The sequence below is a fragment of the Camelus ferus genome, chromosome 21, assembly GCF_009834535.1.
Source record: "Camelus ferus isolate YT-003-E chromosome 21, BCGSAC_Cfer_1.0, whole genome shotgun sequence".
Taxonomy (NCBI): domain Eukaryota; kingdom Metazoa; phylum Chordata; class Mammalia; order Artiodactyla; family Camelidae; genus Camelus; species Camelus ferus.
In genome coordinates, this window is record NC_045716.1 from 5,600,275 (window position 1) to 5,610,237 (window position 9,963).

General features: G+C 36.0%; 1 protein-coding gene across 8 annotated transcripts in view; it reads right to left on the reverse strand.

The window, feature by feature from the left end:
• Window positions 1–9,963, reverse strand: part of RASAL2 (RAS protein activator like 2) — a 303,510-nt gene that overhangs the window by 95,058 nt on the left and 198,489 nt on the right. Inside the window, exon 1 of one of the 8 annotated variants that reach the window (XM_014561397.2) lies at window positions 3,220–3,828. The exons of the other annotated variants lie outside the window; for them this stretch is intronic. The gene's annotated coding sequence lies outside the window, so the exon portion shown is untranslated. Of the gene's footprint in view, window positions 1–3,219; window positions 3,829–9,963 lie in introns of those variants that run through there. 8 annotated transcript variants of the gene reach the window in all.

Consider the following 9,963-nt stretch of genomic DNA (forward strand, 5'->3'; position numbering starts at 1 on the left):
TAAATAAGCAAACAACTAACTACAATATACAGGGTTAAGTGTTAAAACAGAGGCATTTATTTCATATCTGGACCACTTAATAGCTTTCAAACAGATTTAACTACTTCTAATCTCTTCCCCCTCATATGACAGTTTCAGATATATCTTCCTAAAGAACTACTTTGACCATATCTTTTTCTAGCTCAAGAATCTTTAATTCTACCCCAACTGCTTTCAGGATAAAAAAAACTGTCACTAATTAGCCTGCCCTGAAAGGCCCTAAACAGTGAGCCATCAAATATCATTCAAGTATCATCTCTCATTACTTCTTTACGTGAACTTCCCATTCTGTTCAAATCCGTTTACTCACTGGGCATGAACATAAATTAATATTCCTTGTAACACTCCCTTCACGCAAAAAATTTCACCATTTCCATGAAAATATATTCTTTCTTTTAAGATTGAGATTAAATGCTATCTCTGTAAGGCAATCATCAGTGTTCCTAATCAAAAATGGTATCTCCCTTCTTCAAATCCCCAAAGCGGTTTTTGCCTGGATAATTCAACTCACAATCAGGTATTGCCATATTTTATTTTCTCCATGGTTGTCTTGAATTATCATTAAATCTTTCTCACTTAGTTGTGCGTAATTCATGTTTAATCCCCAAACTCTGTGCTTCTCACAAGCGGCTTTATCTTATAATCCTTTGTATCCAGCCATAGCACCTAGCATGGTATCTTGTTCATGAGCAAGATAGGAAACACGGCTAGGGTTTTGGAAAGTTCAGTTTGGATGAAGGGACATTGCCAATAGAAGAAACAGCACACACAAAGGTAAGAAAGGGCAATGTTTGTCCAAGATCCAGAAAGTTAATCAGTTTGGCGAAATGTAGGGTCCTCCTCACCCTCAACCTGCTACCATGGAAAGGAACACTGGACTGTCAGGTGGAAGGGCCAGAATAAGTTCCAGAGTAAGGTGTTTTAATTTTATCTGATAGGTGATGAAGGAACCATGGAAGTTTTTAAATAGAATGATGAAGGGGGCACAGTTTTATGAAGTTTCATGAAACAAGCAGTGCACTAATTAATAGGAAGGCCTGGACATCAGGTAAGTGGCTACTATGCAGAGATGAAGTAGTGAAGCACAAACAGCACTGAGGGCTTTTCTTTCGTCTCCTCTCCTAGAGGGAAATCTGCCATGAAACTCCTTAGGCCAAGAAAGCACAGTTGCACAGGTTCTCTGATTCAATGTCCCTTTCAGTTCCACTTGTCCTAGATTCACCATAAAGCAGATTCTTTTCTATTAGCGTCATCACTGGAGAAAGCACATTCTCATTAACGGTAACTACATTAGCAAACGACTCACTGCAAGGGCTCTGCTTAATCGCCAAGCTATTCCAAGCTATATCAATGAGAGTTTTGCTTCTAGTTCCTCTAGAACAGTTTAGTAAAAATCCCGTCTATCCACAGATGGAGGTGTTTGCTGCCTGTGGTCAGGACTGGGCTTCAATCCCCCAAGTATGACCTGCTGACAAGCAGGGCTCGGCCCTGCCACAGCAGAGCCTGGGATACACAGCCATCTACACACTCAGCAACTAACTTCTCGTTTTAGTGCTTGAGTAGAATCATGACTCTGACTTACTTGTGTTTTATCTATTACATATGCTCAGGTTACCTTCCATTACGTGGATAATTTGTAGGAATTTGCGTTTTTCTTCTAAGCATGCTCTAACATCCTTTGTCTGTATTACCCCCATCAATGCCTAAACAGCAATGGGAGTGGGGTGGGAAGGGGCACAAAAGATAGTACTTTTTATTTGCTCATCTCTATTTATTTGATCAAATTCTTTTTAGGCATAGTAAGGTAATGGTCCAAAAAGGAAATACATTAATCTTGAAGACAGATAATTAGAATTCATAAAAATATCATGCAAGAGCAAGGGGACGATGTTTAGTGATGACCACTTTCCCTTCCCACAATGCAGTGGGGTCTAAGTGGTTGGTTTTACTCAGGGATATTTGTATTTGCTTTTCTTCGCTGATGTTTCTGTGTGGGGGGGGAGGGGAATGTGAAGCAAGTAGATTAAGAGCAGCTTCAGAGAAATGAGGAGCTAAGAGGTACATGTGTTTTCTTAAAGTCACCCAAATGCCCAAGGTAAGTGAGGCCACAATAAACAAATTAAGAATAGGATTAATATTTAAATAGATATACCTGAGTCTTTATAGAATCAGAAAAAATTTGATTAGGATGACTCTTCAGATCAAAAGTGCATAAAAAAATCATTTATAGAATGCTAAGATTAAAAACATAATTCAACTAAATAAAACGAAACAGAAACTTATGCTAAATATAATAAAGAAGGTAAAATAAGATAGAGATATCTTTTGGAATGGCAGAAGACTTTTCATAGGTCACAGAGAATATTCATGAGGCATAAATTAGGACACCATAAATTGTGCCCATTTATAATAAAGGTATACTTATATTTAGGGAAATACATTATGATAAATCACATTGATAAAAAAGATAAATTTGAAAACAATTATTAATCTAACAAAGTAGTATTCACACACAGGATTTTTATAAGCATCAAGTTCTATTATATTTAAGATACAACTGGATTTATAACCTAACTTTCCTAGGAATTTATTATATCAGTAATCCCACGATCAATCACTGCTTTACTAAGACATTTATTAGCAAGCACCCACAAATGGGGAGTTAAAGTCATAGCTGGTCCCTGTGTCCTATATTGTATTCTTGGTCGAAATCTTTCATATGAACATTGCAAATATTTCAAGCATTGCATAAAAGCTACTTCTCAATCTGTATGCTGGCTTTTCTTGCACACAAAGCCTACTCACAATGTCACACAGCAAGCCTCATCACCACTGGATTGAAAAGTATAGTAAAACAATAATATATTTTGGCTAGGAGAAGTTCTCTAAATACCATGAACAGCTGACCAGATGACACGGTAAGCCCTGCACACGGAACTGGCACTCTTTGTTAAAGCCAAGCAAACTGTCTCTTATTTCTCATAGCCACTGTTGGTGGCACTATGTCTACAGACATAAACAAAACTTGAAAAGCAAATGGCTTAAACATATTCCGTTAATTCCTCTTCCCCCTTTTTAAAAATACAAAAGTGGATTTTAGAAAATTCGGGGTTTTACTCCCCAAAGTAAGAGAAGTTCAGACAACAAAGGGTTAAAAGAACAAGCGGAGCCCTACCGTACCCAGAAATGACAGAAGGCTCTTCTCCTCTTCCGTGCTACTATCCAACCACTCGGCCACATCACCGGGGGAAAGGAGACTCATTCTCCAGCCAGAAAACTTTTCCATACAGAGCACAATTACTGAATGATGGAGCGGGAAAAGAAAGACACAGAGATTCAATTCTTGGGGGGGGGGGGTCTAACACTTAAACTGCTGGCTAGGCTGTAACGATGAAAGAGAAAATGTGATCCTCCCTCCACTCTGAATTCTGTCTCTGTGACATCAATCTAATACAACGGGGTGGGGAGAGGGGAGGAAGCAGAGAGGGTTAAAAGAGGGTGATAGAAAAGAAGGGAAGAGAGATTTGTCCTTCAGTCTCTTGGTGTTAAGCTTTAGCCTGAAAGAGAAAGCCAGGATAAAAGTGAATAATGATTTGTGTTCAATGTCAGGAGAAAGCAAAGGAAAATAAAGAATAAAGATACTCAACGAAAAGAAACAGGTTCCTACACTGAAGCAGCTTCGATAACCACTCAGCACAATAGCTAATCAGTTAAGTAAATCATATCATCAAACAAAAACAAAGGCAAAAGAACAAATTCAGCATTTTGTTTTGTTCTGAGAAGAAAGGTTTTCAAATTTCCTTTCAGTCAGCCCAAGAAAAATGCAGCCCCCCTAACCCCTTCCTGCTTTAGCTGTTTCAACAGCATCCCAGCCCCCTTTAACGAAGATTTCCTGCGAGCAAAGGCAGGTTGATAAATCTGTGAATAGGAAGCTCTCGTCCCTCCTTTCTTCTGCTCCTCCTCCATTCCTCCCCCCACCTCGCATGGCGACTGCATTGATCGACAATAATGGAATCTGTAACTGACTGCCAACAGCAGCATTAAGGATATTACAAGTCCACTTCATAAGAATTCGAGCCGGTGGTCGGAACTTGGGGGCAACTCTGGGCTTGTTGTCAATAGCTTTGTCTTTCTTGGCGAGAAAGAAAAGGGTGTGTGTGTGTGAGTGTGTGTGTACGCGCGCGCGCGTGTGCGTAAAGGAAAGAAGGCTGAAATCTGAAAGAAGTAAGAGAAGTGAGCTTGTTGGGCTGAAGATTCAAAGATCCATCAATGTAGCAAATGACTGTCCTTCAACTGCTGTCACACTTATAATGTCATTGTGAAGGAGTCAGATCCAGATGGATTTTTTTTTTAACATGATTTACATTACATATTTACATGGGTTTGATTTAGGGTTATTTCACAGGCTTATATCTTATTAATAGGCAGAGATAAAAAAATCAAGCAGAAGAGGTATTTTCACAGACCCATAAATCACTAACATTCCTGTTCTCTGGAGATTGACTGGGTTTGTTACTGTGAGGGGAAAAAAAAGCACTCTTAAAAAGACAGGGCTTTCCTCTGCCTTAGCAAAACATTAGCTCTGTTTCTAATAATCTACGCTTTCTCTGTATTCTAGCAATCTGCCTTCAGAGAGAATTCTCACTGCTTAGAGTTACTATCTCAATATATCCTGAATCCATGCCCTTCTCTCCATGTGTTTCATTATTCTTCATTTGGACCCTTAGTAACTTTGTAAGTTCCCTAAGGACACAGCTTTGTAACCCTGGGGCTGGAGCAGTGCCTGGCACTTACGAGTTCACTTAATATTTACTGAAGTTTTGGTTGGCTGCTCTAAAAGTTTTAACAGCTTCCACATTGGCAGGAGATCTCAGGCTGAATATTTTAGGATCTCTTTTTAAAATTAGTCATTTTGACAGACAGTGACTTAAAAGTAGTTGTAGTAACAGTACCAACTGATTGAGAAGACTTAAAAAAGAAAAGTATTACAAATTCATTCTTTTTTTTTTTTTAACAGCAGCCTTATCAAGATAATAAATACACTGACCAAGATGCAGCAGTGAAGCAGCCTGCAGCCTTGTAATTGGATGTCCAGTTAAGGAAAAACTTGTGTCCCCTTTCTCAAACCCATTTCCCAGCTCCAACATCAGAAGAGTTAGAACCAGAAAAGGAAGGGATACCTATGGATAGAAGGAGTGAAAAAATCAACTGGGCATCTTCCACTCAAAGTTGGGGTGGTGGGAGGGAATTAATTTGAGTATCAGATAGAATTTTAAATTGAAGTAGAGTAAATGGACTGTTTAATTACTGAAAGTAACCAAAAAACTATCTGCTTTGCATTGTATCATTAGAGCTCAGCCTTCCAGCAGTTTTAGCACAGATGGGGGCCAGGACTGGAAGAAACAAGCACCCCCTCCTCCTCTTGGCTTACATGCAGAGGCAGACTTGGGGGTTGAGGGGCCTGAAGCTTGTACAGTTTGGGGGCTATCTTTAGGAAAAATAACACAAAATTACAAACACAAATCTCTCTTTTCTTGTGTTCTCTATTTTATTAAGGTCTTATATGCTGAAAAGATCTTGAGGTTTGGGGCAGCAGAAGCTGCCACAGACAGGAGAACGTAATTCAACAACAACAACAACTCAGTTAAAGGTTTATCAAAGTCCTACAGCCACTTAGAACAGTCTCATTCACAGTTCACCTAAAGACATCACCATTTGGCTACGGTGTAGAAACTATGGTGATAAGTCACTGCCTTGCCTTCCTTAAATGTGTCCTTATGTTTCAGCAGTGATGTATTTAGTGAGAATGAAAAGAGATTCTCAGATTTTTTTGAAGATAATTAATAAATAATACAAGTTTAAATCTCTTGGAAAACTCATTAATGATGTTTACTAAAAAAAATGAGACAGAGTAAGAGGACAAGCACAGCGTCCGTCTGCTGGATGACAAACACACAGTCTAAGGATTCTAAAGAATATTAAAAAGGACAAGTTTATATTATCAACGACCTGTTGGCTTTGGTCTTCCTGGCTTTGTATCTGTGACTTGGGAGAAATAAATAAACATTTTAATATAGTATTGTGATAGATTAAAAGATAAAAACCAAATAATCATATCAAGAGATGCTGAAAAGGCAACTAAAAACACCCAGTACCCCTTCTGAAAGTAATCTTAGAATATCTGGGACAGACTGAAACTTCCTTAACTTAATAAAGGATACAGAAACCAGTGGTAATATTATGCACAATTAAAAACATTTTATCAAGGTTAGGATCAGCATAAAGCTATCCATTATCAGCATTATTTTTTAACAGGATGGAGGCTCACCAGGGCCTATTACATGTTACTGGTAAGAGGTTCTAGCAATGTGGTAAGACAAGCAATAAGGGCATACATATCAGGAAAAAAGAAACGAGTGATAAATATTTGCAGAAAATAAGATGTATTCCTAAGTGGGGATGGCAAAAGGGGATAAGATAATCAATTGAAAAACAATAAAAGGATTTAGTAAGAAGGTTAGAGTAAAGATAAATAAACAGAAATTGAGAGTTTCCTTATGTATCAGCAATTGCCAATTAGAAAAATTAAAGGGAGAAAAGGTCCCATTCCAAAAAAAAAAAAAAAAAAAAAAAAAAGAAAAGAAGAAACTATAAACTAGGGATAAGCTCAATAAGGAAAATTGAGGACATTTGCAAAAAAAATGTGAAACTTTACATATGACAGATGGGGTGCTCTTAGGTCCATGGGGGGAAAGAAAGATTATTCAATAAATATGGCAGGAAAAAGTTATCAACATTAAAAAAAAGTATAAACATGTAAAAACCAGCTCTTGGTGGAGTAAGGATTTAAATGTCAAGAATAAAAATTTAAAACTCCTAATAAAAAATATCTTGAGATCTTGGGGTAGGAAATAATTTTGTAAATAAGAAATAAGAAATATTGACTATAAAATATAAGATTGATGGGTTTGTACAAAATTATGAACTTTTGTCCATCCAACGACCTTAAACACAGAAAGTGAAAAGACTAGTTACAAATTGAGAATATACTCACAATACACACAACTGTTTAAAGGTTACTACCAAGATACATAAAAAGAATGCCTAAATATTAATGGAAAGACCATAACAACTCAACAAAAAATGAGCAAGAGAGGAAAATAATTTCACAAAAGCATTAACATATAAAGCCAGACTTATGAAAGATTGTTCAATATCACTGGTAATCAGGTTATATTAATCACTTATTTTCATTATGGAGATTAAAAATTCTGACAATATCTAGTATTAGGCAGAATGTGGATCTCTCTGGAGTTCATGTACATTACTGGTAGGAAAACAGTCTGGCATTATTTGCTGAAGTTGAACATTTATTCTCCCTAATACCCTGAAATTCCACTCCTAGGTGGAAAGAGGAACTCCTAGCAAAGAGGAACTCCTGCAAATAGATAAAAGAAGATACATAGAAGAAAGTTCGTGACAGCACTGATATCAACAGCAAAGTTCTGTTAACAAACCAAATATCCCTCAATGAGAGATGGAATCTCAGTACCAAACCCAACCTAAAGTTGTCTGGTACATTCGAACAATTTAAAAATCATACAGTAGTCAAATGAATGAGCTGCAGCAGCAACATGGAAAGATATTAGTCATATAATACTTAAGTGAAAAAAGTAAGTCCCAAAAGAATATATAAAACTTGCTCTTTGTATATAGTTAAAAACAACTAAAACTTAGAAATGTGTATGAAAGTTAATTTTCCAACAAATAATCTTTACACTCAGTGGAATTCCAGTTGAAATGTCAACACACATTTTTCTTTTTGGGCTGGAGGTGGGGAACAACTTGAACTCATTTGGAGCCAAACACATTCGGAAAGGAAGAACTAATTAGAAGGAGTTTGCTATAGCGGTAAGAGAAACACCTTAAAATCTAACGCCATTAAAACATTGTGATATTGATGTAATAAGAACAGAACAATAGATCTGTGGAACATAAAAAAAATCCAGGCAGACAGATAGGCATTTAGCTGATAATAAAGGGCACTTTTCAAATCAGTGTGGAAAAAGCAGGCTATTCAATAAAAGGTATTGAGATAATTGGCTACACAGCTGAAAAAGTCTCATTTCAAAAAACCAAAAATAAATTCCAAATAAAGACCTAATCTTAAATTGAGAAAGGTCTTTCTAAGCATGGCACAAAAGCCAGAAATTACAATGGAAAAGAGAGACAGATTGAAAAACACAAAAATTAAAAGCTTCAAATAGCAAAAAATGAAAAGAACCCCCAAAACAACAAAAAAAACCCCAAACACCCTGAACAAATGTGCAAGGTTATTTAACAGTGTCTACCAAAATACGAAATGCAAACTATCTTTGATCCTATTTCTAGGAACCACTCCTACAGAGATATCAGCACAAGCAACTGAACACAGACATATGTAAAAAGATATTTAACACAAAGTTGTTAACGGCAAAAACTAAAAACATTAAATATTTATAAGGAGGGAAATAGATAAATCTACAATAAAATAATATGCATGCAACCTTTAAGGATCTAGAGGTGTAGATACAATAAAATGAAAAGATGTCTTTAATATATTATTTCACTTTTATTTGAAATATTAAAATAATGTACAATGTAAGTGTAGACTTTAATGAATTATATAATACCACAAAAGCAAGATTTAGAACACTGCAAGCAATTCACGTCCCCAAATACTCCATCTCATCCCAATTTCCCCTACCCAATAGAAAACCACAACCCTGACTTCTTTGCTAAACATTCTTTGCTTCTGTTTACAATTTTAGCGCCCAAATGTGTGTCCTTCAATATACAGTTTTATTTTCTCCTTTCCTGAATTTTATGTAAATAATGTAATACAACATACATTTTTGAGTGTGGTCTCTTTTACTCAAGATTGTCTTTCTAAGATTCATTAATGTTGTGTGTCACTGTAGTTTATTTTCATTGCTGTATTCCACTGCGTAACTATCTTACTTTTTGAAAAATCATTTTACTGATTTTTTTCCTAGGTTGTATATATTTGGGGGCTATTATGGATATCTGATTATTCTTGTGCATGTATCATCATGTACATAAACATGTATTTCTTTTGGGTTAGCATTATCTTCAATTTTTCTAAATAATGCCAAATCATTTTCTAAAGAAACTGTATGCAATTTTCACACACACTAGCAATGTTAGAGTTCCCATTGCTCTTATAGCCTTGATAAATTTGGTTTCTTCAGATTTTAAGTTTCAGCCAAATTGTGTGGTAGGATCTTGTAGTTTTAATTTGGGTTTCCTTGATTAGTAATCAGGATGAGCACCTCTTCAAATGGTTATGATCATTTGATTATTTTCTTTTGTAAAGAGCTTATTCAAGTCTTTTGCCCACTTTTCTACTGAGCTTTGTTAATTTGTAGGAGTACATTTTCTTTGTTAGTTTATATAGCTTGCCTTTTTGCTCTCTGAGCAGTATATTTTGATAAACAGAAGTCCTTAACACAGTAAAATTTATCACTTTTTTCTTCTTTACAGTTAGTGCTTTTTCTGTCTGATTTAAAATTTATTTCTATCCTAAAGCTATAAAGATGTTATGATATATTTCAGGGTTATCATTTTTGTCTTATATATTTCAGTCTACAATTTACATGGAACTGATTTTGTGTAAGATGTGAAGAAGGAATCCACTTCTATTTTTAAAATTTGAACAAACAGTTGGGCCAGTACCATTTATTGGAAAGACCATAATTTCCCCACCACTCTGCAGTGTCAATTTTATCATAAATTAAATGTACATATGTGCACATCTGTTTCAGGACTCTTTGCTCCACTGGTCTGTTTCTAAAACCAATACCACTTTGTCTCACTTACTGTAGCTTTATAAAATGTCTCGATAGCTGATACAGCAAGTCCACC